The sequence below is a fragment of the Diceros bicornis genome, chromosome 33 (assembly GCF_020826845.1).
Source record: "Diceros bicornis minor isolate mBicDic1 chromosome 33, mDicBic1.mat.cur, whole genome shotgun sequence".
Lineage (NCBI taxonomy): Eukaryota > Metazoa > Chordata > Mammalia > Perissodactyla > Rhinocerotidae > Diceros > Diceros bicornis.
Window position 1 is genome coordinate 6470663 of NC_080772.1, and position 15369 is coordinate 6486031.

Genomic DNA, 15369 nt, shown 5'->3' on the forward strand with positions numbered 1-15369 from the left:
GGTGATGGGTTGTAATTAGTATTTTGGTGGTGAACATGATGTAGTCCATGCAGAAATTGAAGTACAATGATGTACACCTGAAATTTTTACAATGTTATAAACCAATGTTACTGCAATAAACAAAAAATTTATTAAAAAAAAAAAAAAAAAGAACCCAGCAACTGCACTCCTAGATATACACGCAAGTGAATGAAAGCATATATCCACACAGAAACTTGTACATGAATATTCATATCAGCATCATTCATAATAGTCAAAAAGTGGAAACCCCAACAGTCTATCAATATATGAATGGCAGACAAGATGTGATATATCAAAACAATGGACAATTATGTAGCCATAAAAAGGAATGAAGCATTTATACACACTACAACATGGATGAATCTTGCAAACATTATGCTAGGTGAAAGAAGCCAGATGTAAAAGATCATATATTGTATGATTCCACCTATACAAAATGTACAGAATAGGGAAATCCATAGAAACAGAAAATAGATTAGAGGTTGCCAGAGGCTGGGGGGAGGGGAAATGCAGAACAACTACAAATGGGTACAGGGTTTCTTTAGAGGATGTTGGAAATGTTCTGGAATTAAATAGTATTAAATAATGCTGATGGTGGCACAACTTCGTGAATATACTAAAAATCACTGATTTGTAAACTTTAGAAGATGAATCTTATAGTATATAAATTATACCTAATTTTAATAAAGAAAGGGCTTAAAAAATATATTCCTGATGTGTCCTTGTTTCTTGAGGTAGGCATTTATTGCTGTGAACTTTCTTTTTAAAACTAATTTTGCTGCATCCCATAGATTTTGGCATAAAAAAAAGAAGCTCAGTATACCTCAAGCAGGATAAATTCAAATAAAACCATGCCTGGCACGTATAGCCAATGCACTGAAAGCCAAAGACAAAGAGCTGGAAAGTAGCCAGAGAAAAATAGCACATTACATGCAGGAGAACAATGTTTAAATGATCATTGACTTCTCATCAGAAACTAAGAAAGCCAAAAAACAGTGGACAAAAGAAAATCTGTCAAACCAGCGAAAATATGCTCCCAGAATGAAGATGAAAGAAAAACATAGAAGAGGAGGGATAAAAGGAGGAGGAGGAGAAGGTAAAAGCCAAGGATTTGTTGACAGCAAACATATGCTGCAAGATGCTCTAAAGAAAGTTACTTAGGCTGAAGTGAAATGATACCAGATGTAAAAACTCAGATATCCAGGCAAAAGTTAAGAGCGTCAGAAATGGTAAAAATCTAGGTAAATATAAAAAGACTATTTTTAACTCTCAATTTCTTTAAAATACATGACTATTTAAAGCAAAAATTATAACATCATTTAGTGGGATTTATAATGTATATAAATGTAACATGTATCACAATTATAGCACAAATAACAGTAAGGGGGATGGTAAATAGTCCTACATGGTTATAAAGTTTGTACATTTCATGACCTATACAATTCTAGTTCTAAATAGATTGTGAAAAGTTCAGAAGATATATCTTTAGAAAATCACTTAAAAAATAACATAAATCAGTAGAGATAAAAAAGATTACTAGATAAATTAAAATATATTTCTAACCAATATTCAAAAGTCCAAAAGAAGGAAAGAAAGGAAGAACAAAGAAATAGAAAATATAGAGAATAAATAATAAATTATTAATAATGATGTAATTATAATTACATTTTAAATTACTGGATTAAACATTCCAACTAAAAGGCAGAAATTGTCAGAAGACAAAAAAGGCAAGACCAATTATATGCTGTCTCAAGAAGCAACCTATAAAAATAAAGACCGAGGGGGCCTGCCCCATGGCATAGCAGTTAAGTTCATGCACTCCTCTGCGGCCGCCTGGGATTCACAGGTTTGGATCCCAGGTGTGGACCACTTGTCCAGCCATGCTGCAGCAGCACCCCATATAAAGTAGAGGAAGATGGGCACGGATGTTAGCCCAGGGCCAATCTTCCTCAGCAAAAAGAGGAGGATTGGCATCGGATGTTAGCTCAGGACTAATCTTCCTCACAAAAAAAAAAAAAATAGACGATATGCGAGGCCATAAAACAAGTCTAAATACATTTAGAAGGTTTGAAATCTCAAAGAGAATGTTTTCTGACCACAATAGAATGTAATTAGAAACCAATAAGATAATTAGGAAACGCTTATATATTTGAAAATTAAACAGCATACTTCTAAATGATCCATTGATAAAAGAAGAAATCACAAGGGAAATTAGAATATATTTCTAACTAAATCAGAATAAAAATCTAACATAAAAATTTGTGAGATGTAGCTACAGAAGTGTTTAGAGAGCAATGTGTAGCTTTAAAGGCCTATATTAGAAGGAAGAAAATTCTAAAATCGAATGACTAAGTTTCCACTTTATGAATTTAAAAAAGAAGAGAAAATTAAGGAGAGTATAAGTAAGAAGAAGGAAATAATGAAGTGCAGAAATCAATAGATTTTTCTTAAATAGAGAAAATTAACAAAGTCAAAAGATGGCTCTTTGGAAAGATCAACAAATTTGATATACTAGATTGATCAAGAAAAAAAGAACACAAATTATCAACATCAGCAGTGAGAAAGAGGTTATTGATAGATTATAACAAACATTAAAAGATAATAAGATAATATTATGAACAACTTTCAAATATGAAAACTTAGATGAAGTAGAAAATTTCTTTGAAAAATACATCCTGCAAAAATTGACACAAAATGAAACAGAAAATCCGAATAGCCCTATAATTATTAAGAAAATGAATTTGTTACCAAAACACTTTCTACAAAGAAAACTCCAGGTTCAGATGACTTCACTGGTAAATTCTAAACCAATCTGCTATAAACTCTTTCAGAAAATAGAGGAGAAGAGATATTTCCCAACTCATTATATATGATCAGCATAACCCAAATTCTCAAATCTGACAAAGGTAGTACAAAAGAAAATATAAAATTGAATACCAATATCTTTCATGAAAGTAGATGCAAATACACTTTACAGAATTAGCAAACTGAACTCAGCAGTTATGACCAAGTAGGGTTAATCCCAATAATGCAAGGTTGGTTTAACATTTGAGGATCAATGTAATCCATCACACATTAATAGAATAAAATTGAAAACTATATGATCATTTTAATAGACATAGGAAAAGCATTTGACCAAAAAAATCCATTTTTTTTTTTTAAAAAATGCCCAGCAACCCAGGATAGAAGGAAACTTCCTCAACCTAATAAAGGGCATCTAAAAGGACCCTATGGCTAATATCGTATACTTAATTATTGAATACTTTCTTCCTAAAATCAAGAAGAAAGCAAGAGTTCCCACTCTTTCTACTTCTATTCAACATTGTACTAGAGGTGCTAGCCATTGCAAAGAGGCAAAAAAATAAAAGAGAAAGCAAAAAGATCAGAAAGAAAGTAAAACTGTCTTTATTTGCATATAACATGATTATTTATACAATAATGTCTAACATTACTAAACTAATAAGTGATATTAACAAGGTTGCAGAATGCAAGGTTAATATATAAAAATTAAATTCATTTTATATACTAGCAGAAAACAACTAAAAACTAAAATTTTTCAAAATCTATTTACAATACCACCAAAAAAATATGAAATAATCAGGAATAAATTGAACAGAAAATGGTCAAGGCCTCTACATTTAAAACTTTAGAACATTGTTAAGAAAAATTAAATAAATGATAATTCCAGCAGGCTTTTTTTTTCATAAATTTTGACAAACTGTAAAGTTTTTATAGAAATGACAGAGAACCTAGAATGTCTAAAGCAATCTTGTATAAGAATAACCAAGTTGGAGGGCTTACAACTATCTGACTGTAAGAATTACTGTAAATTTCCAATAATCAGGACAGAATGGCATGTAAATAAGGATCCACAAATAGATCAAGGAAAAGAAGAGAGAACCTAGCGATAAACATACATACATATACATACATACATATAGAAACATTTAAATGATAATCTGATTTTTGAAAAACTCACCACCAGAGTAATTCATTGGAGAAAGGATATAGTTATTTCAATAAGTGTAATTGTAATAATCGGACATCTTTATGGGAAAAAAAAAGCGAAACTCAATCTATACCTCACACCATACACAAAAATTAAGTCAAGATGGACCATAGACTTAAATGTAAAAGCTAAGAACATAAAGCCTTTAGAGGAAAACACAGAATAGCTTCCATATTTGAGAGTAGGCAAAGGGTTCTCATTTTACAGAAAGTAATAATTATGAATAAAAAAATTAATAAATTAGACTTCATAAAATTAAAACTTTATGCTCATGAAAAGACACCATTAAGAAAATTAATGAGATTCACAGACAAGAAGATAATATTTAAAAATCTTTATCTGACAAAGGACTGGCATTCAGGATATATCAAGAATTCCTACTACCTAAAAATAAGACAACTCAATTTTTTAAATGGACAAATTTTGAACACATACTTCAGAAAAGATATAGAAGTGACCAAGAAGTACATGAAAAAGTACCCAACATCATTAGTCATCAGGGAAATGCAAATTAAAGCCAAATGACAGAGAGGTGTCCAAAATGGCAGTGTAAGAAGACCCTGAACTCACCTCCTCCCACATACACACCAAATCTATACCTATAGAGCAATGCCTCCTGAAGAAGAACTGAGAGCTGATTGAACAGCTGCTACACAACAAACAACAGAGGAAACACAGAGACGAGCAGGAGAGATGGAGACATGGTAGTGATGGGAACCCTACCCCAGACACAGCCACCAGCAGCGAGAAGGAGTATCACAGAGTGGTCTGCACATAGGCTTGCCCACCCAGGGGCACAGTGAAAACACAGTGGTTTAAAGGGCACCTACTATACTGCCAAATGGGTGAGGAACTTCTAGAACTCTTTCCAGGGTCAGCGGCACATTTTGCATTCCCCCTCGATAGTGCAGGCAGGAGCACAATTCAGATGCTCTAGCCAGCCTGCTAAGGTCACCCCAGCACACCCTGGACCCCTAGTCCATACCAGCCTCAGCTGTCCCCCAAAGACAGTCCCTGTGCAGTGAGCCCAAGAACCACCCGGCCCATGCCCACTCCAGCTCCATCCATCCCCCAGTGGCAGCCCCCATGGTGAGCCCTGAGAGCTACCAAGCCCACACCCCATCCAGCTCGAGCCATCCTGCCAGTGTAGCCCTGATGTGGTGCATCACAGGACTCCTTGGCCTGTACCCACTCCAGCTCTAGTCAGCCTGCCAAGATGGCCCAGATGCAGCATGCTTCAGGAATTCTCCAGCATGTGCCCACTCCAACTCCAGCTGGCCTGCCAAAGCTATCTGGCACATGCAGTCTATGTAGGAGACACTCCTACACAAGTCCATTCCTTAAGACCAGGAAAGGTAGCTGTTTAACTTAATATATAGAAACAATCACAGAGAGTCAAACAAAATGAAGAGACAAAACTGGATCAAGAAGAAATACAGAATTTGAATAGACCAGTCACCAGTAACGAGATCAAAACAGTAATCAAAAACCTCCCAAAACATAAAAGTCCAGGACCAGATGGCTTCCCTCATGAATTCTACCAAACACTCAAAGAAGACTTAATACCTATCATTCTCAAACTTTTCCAAAAAATTGAAGAAAAGGTGAAGCTTCTTAACTCCTTCTACAAAGCCAACATTACCCTGATACCAAAACCAGACAATGACAACACAAAAAAAGAAAATTACATGGGGCCGGCCCGGTGGCGCAAGCGGTTAAGTGCGTGCGCTCCGCTGCGGCGGCCCGGGGTTCGCTGGTTCGGATCCCGGGCGCGCACCGACGCACCGCTTGGTAAGCCATGCTGTAGCGGCGTCCCATATAAAGTGGAGGAAGATAGGCAGCGATGTTAGCCCAGGGCCGTCTTCCTCAGCAAAAAAAAAAAAAAGAGGAGGATTGGCGGATGTTAGCTCAGGGCTGATCTCCTCACAAAAAAAAAAAAAAAAAAAAAAAAAGAAAATTACAGGCCAAAATCACTGATGAACATTGATGCAAAAATCCTCGACAAAATACTAACAAATCGAATGCAGCAATACATTAAAAAGATCATACACCATGATCAAGTGGGATTTATTCCAGGGATGCAGGAATGGTTCAACATTCACAAATCAATCAACATGATACACCACATTAACAAAATGAAGAATAAAAATCATATGATCATCTCAACAGATGCAGAGACAGCATTTGACAAGATACAGCATCCATTTATGATAAAAACTCTGAATAAAATGAGTATAGAAGGAAAGTACCTCAACATAATAAAGCCCATAAAAGACAAACTCACAGATAATATCATTCTCAATGGAGAGAAACTGAAAGCTATCCCTCTAAGAACAGGAACCAGACAAGGACGCCCACTCTCACCACTCTTATTTAACATAGTACTGGAAGTCCTAGCCAGAGCAATCAGGCAAGAGAAAGAAATAAAAGGGATCCAAATTGTAAAGGAAGAAGTGAAACTGTCACTATTTGCAGATGACATGATTTTATATATAAAAAACTGTAAAGAACCCTCCAAAAAACTTTTAGAACTAATCAGCAAATACAGTAAATTTGCAGGGTACAAAATCAACATACAAAAATCAGTTGTGTTTCTATACACTAACAACAAAATTGCAGAAAGAGAAATTAAGAATACAATCCCATTTACAAACACAACAAAAAGAATAAAATACCCAGAAATAAATTTAACCAAAGAGGTGAAAGACCTGTACACTGAAAACTATAAAACACTGTTGAAAGAAACTGAAGAAGACACGAAGAAATGGAAAGATACTCCTTGCCCTTGGATTGGAAATAATAACATAGGTAAAATGTCCATACTTCTTAAAACAATCTACAGATTCAGTGCAATCCCTATCAAAGTTCAATGACATTTTTCACTGAAATAGAATAAAGAATCCTAAAATTTATATGGAACCACAAAAGACCCCGAATAGCCAGAGGAACTGTGAGAAAAGAGAACAAAGCTGGAGGCATCATAATCCTGGACTTCAAAACATACTACAAAATAGCATGGTACTGGCGCAAAAACAGACACACAGATCAATTGAACAGTATTGAGAAATAAACCCACACATCTATGGACAGCTAATTTTCAACAAGGGAGCCAAGAACATACAATGGAGAAAGGAAAGTCTCTTCAATAAATGGTGTTGGGAAAACTGGTCAGCCACAGGCAAAAGAATGGAAGTAGACCATTATCTTACACCATACACAAAAATTAACTCAAAATGGATTAAAGACTTGAATTTAAGACCTGAAACTATAAAACTTCTAGAAGAAAACATAGTCAGTATGTTCTTTGACACTGGTCTTAGCAGCATATTTTCAAATACCATGTCTGACCAGGCAAGGCAAACAAAAGAAAAAATAAACAAATGGGACTACATCAAACTAAAAAGCTTCTCCACAGCAAAGGAAACCATCAACAAAATGAAAAGACAACCTAATAATTGGGAGAAGATGTTTGCAAACCATATATCTGATAAGGGGTTAATATCCGAAATACATAAAGAACTCATACATCTCAACAACAAAAAAACAAACAACCCAATGAAAAAATGGGCAAAAAATCTGAACGACAGTTTTCCAAAGAAGATATACAGATGGCCAACAGACATGTGAAAAGATGTTCAACATCACTAATATTAGAGAAATGCAAATCAAAACTACAATGAGATATCACCTCACACCTGTCAGGATGGCTACAATTAACAGGATAAGAAATAACAAGTCTTGGAGAGGATGTGGAGAGAAGGGAACTCTCCTACACTGCTGGGGGAATGCAAACTGGTGCAGCCACTATGGAAAACAGTATGGAGATTCCTCAAAAAATTAAGACTAGCAATAACATATGGAGGGCCGGCCTGGTGGCAAAGTGGTTAAGTTCGCACACTCCACTTCAGTGGCCCGGGGTTCACCAGTCGGATCCTGAGCATGGACCTACTCACCGCTCATCAAGCCATGCTGAGGTGGCATCCCACATAGAATAACTAGAAGGACCTACAACTATGACATAAACTATGTACTGGGACTTTGGGGAGAAAAAAGAAAAAAGAGGAAGATTGGCAACAAATGTTAGCTAGGGCCAATCTTAAAAAAAAAAAAAAAAAAAAAACCATGGGGCTTTAATTTAAAAAAAAAAGAAAGAAAAAGAAATACCATATGATCCAGCTATTCCACTGCTGGGTATTTATCCAAAGAAAGTGAAAACACAAATGCATAAAGATACATGCACCCCTGTGCTCATTGCAGCGTTATTCACAATAGCCAAGACTTGGAAGCAACCTAAGTGCCTATCAAGGGACGAATGGATAAAGAAGACGTGGTATATATACACAATGGAATACTACTTAGCTATAAAAAAAAGATGAAATCTGGCCATTTTCGACAACATGGATGGACCTGGAGGGTATTATGCTAAGTGAAATAAGTCAAACAGAAAAAGTCACATACCATATGATCTCACTCATAAGTAGAAGATAAAAACAACAACAACAACAAACAGACACATAGATACAGAGATTAGATTGGTGGTTACCAGAGGGAAAGAGGGGAAGGGGGCAGGGAGGAGGGAGAAAGGGATGACTGGGCACGTGTGTGGTGATGAATGGTAATTAGTCTTTGGGTGGAGAACATGATATAGTCTACACAGAAATCAAAATATAGTGATGTACACCTGAAATTTATAGAATGTTATGAACCAATGTTACCTCAATAAAAAAAAAGTATAATCAAATGTTAATTGTAGAATCTCAGCTGTGGGTATATGGACTTTTACTGTAAAGTTCCTTCAACTTTGTTATATGTTTGGAGTTGTTCAAAATAAAAATAGTAGATGTTTTTACGAAGCACATATATTTTTGTGGAGATTTATGTATCTATACGTGTGTGTTTATACACAACTACACATGCATGTATATGCGCTAAACACAAGGCTCTCAAAGACAAAAGTGAGATAACATTTTTGTGTCCATATTCTATGTTATAGAAGCCTCAGAGCCTTATATGGGACCCAGAATTGTTTTCTACAGGAACTTTTGGCCCTGCTGTAATGACCTTCGTTAAGCCACTTGCACAGGGAAGGCACTCAGTCAGATTTTTACCAGGCACCTCTAGGCACCTCACTCTTCCAAGAGAAGTTCACCTCATCATCAGCTGATAGTCAAAGCTTGCAAATATTTCACTAACAACAAAGTGGGTTTTTTTCCTGCTGCTGCTAGGAAAAAAAAAGGTTCATTCATTGAAAGATACATTTATCCTTGGATCAAGCCAGACTATCACAGATCTAAAAACATTTTTATCAAAAGAGTAGACACGATACTTTTAGATTCCTTCCTAGAACTGGCATGATGCTCTAAACATGCACTGAAGGACATGACAAGAAATGTGTGAGAATTTCAATACTGTAAATATCATAAGGATGTTTTTGATAGCAAATATAGTATCATTCAGTGCCCGCATCATGAGAACCCAAAATAGCCATTTCACTATTTTCATTTTTAGGAAAAGCTTTACTTATCTTGAGTGCCTGGTTTATTTTTATATGGATAGTGTGCATATTATAACTATCTATTTGCTGCAAGGAAGCTCGGTGCCAAATTTGTAGGGCACCTCTAGCAGCGATCCACTAATTAGTACCCTTAGTTAAGCACCCTGCAATCATAAAACTTTCTACCGTTATCTTCCTTTCCCCATGTTTTCTATCTGTGTTTTTTATACTACAGTATGTTGTCTTTCATTGTGATGGTCCATATCATTTTTTAAAATGAGATAGTTTTTTTAACTCAAATTAGTTCCTGTAATAGTTTTTGTCTTTGATAGAATGATCAGTGATCACAATCTATTTTGTTTATCATCCATGTCCCTCTGTTCAACTAGTTATATATATCTTTGGTATTATGTTTTTAAAAAACCACACAAATAATTTCATTCATCTCTTTGAAGTAAGTAAGTTAGTAAGAATAAATCAAGTGGAGAGCTTATTTTAAAGAAGGAAGGAAATATTTCAGCAAAGGACATTCTAGAACTCCTACCTAATCGGGCAAGATGTCAAATGTTCATAGAATGTCACTTTCTGCTGAGTCTCTGGCATCTAACCAAATGTGAGTTTATTTCATCACCTGCATCAGCAACCCAGTAATCCAGCATCTCCACGACAGACAGAAAGAGAGTGGATTGTTAGTGATCACACGTCACACGGTCTTTACCAACCAGTTGTGTGGATTACTGTTTTAAGGAAAAGGTAGTCACCTCACACCTCTTCTTCTGCAGAAGACAGAAGATATTTTTGTCACAAACTCTACATGGATTATAGGAAAGATAACACACCATCAGAAACAAGAAATTAATAAACAGAACTCATAGCATAAGAGAATCTTTATGATACCAAAAATAACAATTATTTTCTACAAATAAAGAGACACATCATTCATTCATTTAGCAACAATGCTCTGAATGTCTGTTAGTCATGCACCACTACACCATTTCAGGATAGCTAGAGAGGGAGAAAAATTTTAAAGAAGACAATATAATATTTGTCTCATGAGGTTCTCAAATGGAGATTCTCAAATGGAGTTTCTCAAACGTAAGAGCCAAAACACAAATCCATGAAATACCCAAGAACACGTGTGAAGAGACGGAGAAGCACGAGGATCATAACGGGCTCTGCGTCTCAAGAACTGAGGGAAGTGGGGCGAGGGGACCAGCTCTTCCGAGGGTTCTGGCAGACATGCCTTAGGCTGTGTCCTGGGGTTTTGAGAAGCCTTGCGGCAGAAGCGCTGGTGAGTAACACAGAACAGTTCCATGAGAGTGGAGTGACTCACGGGGATTTGGAAAAAATATACATTTCATAACTTAATAAGAGTAGCAAAATTTTGGATATACTCTCCCATACCCCATCCCCCAGTAGGAATCAGGAATTCAGTACAAATACATGCTTTTATGGACACGTCTAGCAATTGTCATTCAGCTTTAGTTACCGAGTATAAACAATACTGAAGCTTTGACAAGGTAGTGTCTATTAAGTTCCCTTTAAAAGTAAGCACAGACCAGTCAAAAATAACAAAGAAAAAGAAAACATCCCAAACCAAATATCATTAATCTTACACTAAAAATAAAGACCATTTTTTACAAAGATAGTACAACTTTAACATGTCTTGATAAGTTTGTCAGAAAGAAAATGAAAGGCAGAAAAAGAATTCTTAGCAATGAAACCACAGCAACACTCCATCTGAATTTTGAATCAAAAAGCCAGTATATAATTTCCTTAAAATTGTTTAAAATCTTACTTGTGAAAGAAGTTGGAAAATCAGCTCCACATCAGCTGCAGGGAGACGTAGGCTGATACTTTTGAAGACTCACGTCTGAAACCTTGACACATACACAGAACATAAAAAAGGAAAAAAACTTTCCACAAACTTTGAAACCATGTGACTCCAACTTTAGTCCTGTAGCAACTTCTCCTTTTTCCCTGTTTGTTCATATTCAAAACTTTCATGCTAATGTACCCAGATTTATTTATTATAAGCAGGTGGTTTGCATTTGTTTCTTCTCTGAGTAGGACTGAATCAGAAATTAAGCAATATCTTCTTCTGAAAAGTTGAACGTCTTTTCTATGACTGTAAATTACTGTATAGATTATAATCTACTGTCATTTTACAGAAAGGTGAAGACTATTTTAATTTCTCTTTGATATCTTTGCCATGAGTTTCACCTAATTCATCAAAGGGTATTATTGTTCAATGCTATAAACAGTAAATGAAAATCCAAGAGGAGAAATAGCAATCAGAAACCCTGATACCAGCATGTCCCCAGCCTCAGAGCAGAGCCTTGGAATGTGGGGCGGGGAGGGGTGGTGCCAGAGCCCATCAGAAAAAGCACACCAAAGAGTTCATTTATAAAGCACTATTTGGTGCAGTATTTGACACAGCATTAGTTTTTATACTACCTTTAGTTATTTAACTATTATTAAGGAAATAAATTCCACACATATATTACTGACTTTAAATATTTGGGACCCAAATGAACTACGTAGGATAATTTACTTTTTAGAAAATAGTATTGGGGGCTGGCCCAGTGGCATAGCAGTAAAGTTCATGCACTCTGCTTTAGCAGCCCAGGGTTCGCAGGTTCAGATCCCGGGCATGGACCAACGCACCACTTGTCAAACCATGCTGTGGTGGCGTCCCATATAAAGTAGAGGAAGATGGACACAGATGTTAACCCAGGGCCAATCTTCCTCAGCAAAAAGAGGAGGATTGGCAATGGATGTTAGCTCAGGGCTAATCTTCCTCACAAAAAAACAAAAAGAAAGAAAGAAAGAAAAAAGTATTCATGGAAAAGCAAAAGCAAAAAAAACAACGAAAACAAACAAAACTCACACCCGGTTATTATGTGGTCTCTGGGTTCAATATTTCTCAAACTAGTTTTAACCAAGTCCTACTGAGATCGATATAGTAATCCCTTTCTCTCTCATCTTCAAAAGAGAACCAATATTGTGGTTGTATAGTTAAACGAATAATTGAGAGAGAAAATAAAAGCTTAAAAAATTCCTTCTGTTGTGTAAAAGATTCAGGCTTATGCCTGCTGATAAATTTCACTTTGTAATTAAAGCTTATTAGTCACAATCCAAGTTGGTCAAAATGTGCAAGGAGTTTTTTTTTGGGGCGGGAGTTAAAGATGAGTCTTGCCTTAACTTTTGTTTTTTAAAGTACAGAATTAAAAAAAAAACCAAAAAAACCTAGCCCAAATTTTGTAAATTTAAATGATGGAGCTAAATGGCAAATATTCATTGACATCTCTAATGAAATTTACTGATCATTTATAAAAAAATCTAAGACTATTTTTCCAGAAAGATTGTGAAAACTATGTTAAATTTATTTTTCAAAAATAGTTCTTAGAGACTCTGATTTAAATATAACAAGCAAATAAACTGGAAGGTCCTTAAAGCCAAAGCAAAGAACTTAGTCTGCGATCTTCTAATTAGATTCCATGGTCTTAAAAATAGTTGTCAATGTTGATCAAACTTAAAACATGTAATTCCTAGGAAACTAGCAATAGAAAAATATCCATCACCGGTCTCAACTGTATGGTGATGCAACTTTCATTCAGAAGCAAGATTTCTTTACCAAAAATAGAGCAACCCATTTTTTCCTCTGCTCGATCACAATTTTATATTGTCCTGTTTATGAAGTCTGGGAAATAACAATGTAAAGTTGTTATTATTAAAGTTTAGGACAGGTGTTCATGGTTAGCCTTAGCACCAAACAGTTTGGTACTAGCTCTGGATAGGATTAATATCTGTAACCAAATATATTTGAAAAGCAAATACCCCAGCAGCTTATGGCTACAGAATAATAATAAAAGATAGAGATCTCTTTCAAAACATCTTGGTTAGGTTCTTTCTTGAAAATGCCTTACTTCTGCTTCAAGCAACAATCAGAAAAGGTAGAAAAATAACCGAACATTTATAAAACTTTAAAGGTCAACTTTTATAGCACTTCTTGGCAAAGATTCAAAGCAGTTTACAGACTATTATAAATTCTGAAATTTGTCTTGAAATTCTAAATGCTGCTTTAACTATCTTTGAAACATGTATGAGATTAGAATTTTTCAATGAATAACATGTTATTTTAAAATCAAGGAAAAATACTTTGAAGTGTGTTAAACCTTAAATGTATTTGACTTTTGGAAATTTACTTGGAACCCAAGTGCATCAATAAAACAGGACAGGAAAAAAAATCCAAAATAGCAGTCAAATCAGCCATAGAATTACTCTAGCAATTTTAAAAACATTTGCATGAGCAACTTTGCATTGGTTTACATGCACCAAGTTACCCTTTCAGCTACATGGTTAGGAATGAGAATTTCATCATAAGCAAGAAAATAAATATTAAATCCAATAGTCAAAATGAGCTTTCATCATATCTTTTATTCAGCTAAAGGAAATTCTAGACAATGACTACTTTGATAGAGAAGTTTTGAAATGATCCAACCTTTAAGAAGTATGAAAATTAACATAATGATACACAAATAAATTTAAGTTAAACATGAAACGATGTATCTGATCTTCTAACATACCACAGAAATTTTTTCAACATTTGGTAAAATTACCACTAACTTGCTTAGCTAACAAAATATAACCTGTATTATGCTCTCCCCAAATTGCTAAAATGCTATATAGACACTCAATAAATATTACCACATTTCAGAGGCAAAGCGCACTCCCCGCCCCCACGACGGGAAGGCGGCGGGGGGAGCTCAACAGGGGACTCGTGAAATGAGTGATGATGTCAGAATGCAACACAGACTGTTTGGCTTCCTTAACTGAAGCCTCCGTTTATTAAACCTAGAAGCAATGTTTAGAATGACACTCTTAGCACAATTTACATGGCATATTCTACCCAATAATGGACAAAGTAAAGATTATGTGCATTTTGTTGGTAAAAGCTGCTGTTGAGGTTAATTACTCTCGCAGGACCTGACCTAAATTTCTACCCATGAGGTAGACAGACTTTTGAGATTTTCAAACTGCTCTTCTAGATGAAGAAGTGAAATATGATGGAGGAAGTGGTCCAGTGTTGACTACAATTTGGGTAGGGTTGTTAAACCCCATTGCTTGTGGCTTATAGCATTTAAAACTCTTATTCGAGGTATGATAGTACATTGTACTTTTTTGGTTATTTTCCTAGTACTATGCCACCGTCATCCCAGTTCCCCCATGTTACCTGTTGTAGTTAATAACATCACCATGTTCCCAAGATAAACTTCCCAGAGCTTTCAGTCCTTCTTTTTCCTTGTTACTCAACATTGAATTTGCCATAAAATCCCATAAATTTCATCCATGAAATAAATTTCTCTTAAATTTGTTTCCTCCTGTCCATTCTCATAATCTCTTGCCTAGACTTTGCCAGAACCTGCTAATTGACCTGATGACTCTTCACATTTCAACCCTCCTACTACCAGAGCTAACAATGATGTGGACAGGTCACTCACCTAGTTCTTTAAACTTTTGGTAAATCCATTCCATAATCCAATCCAGTTTACCTTCCTAGGCTGATCTTTGCCTTCATATCACCTCCCCTGGCTGTGGTCATGATGTACTCATAGCTCACTGATCCCAACACTTTAAACTTGTGTGTGTGTGTGTGTGTGTGTGTGTGTGTTTGCGCACGCGCGCGCACTGTTAGAGGGGAGGAAATACAATCCTCATAGTTGGAAATGCCTTACAAAAGAGATAAGTTTGCTTAATACACATGCAAGACATTTGTTTCTGCTATAAAACAATGAAGCAAATAAAGCAAAAGTTACATAAAGCGCTAGGGTTAAAACAGACT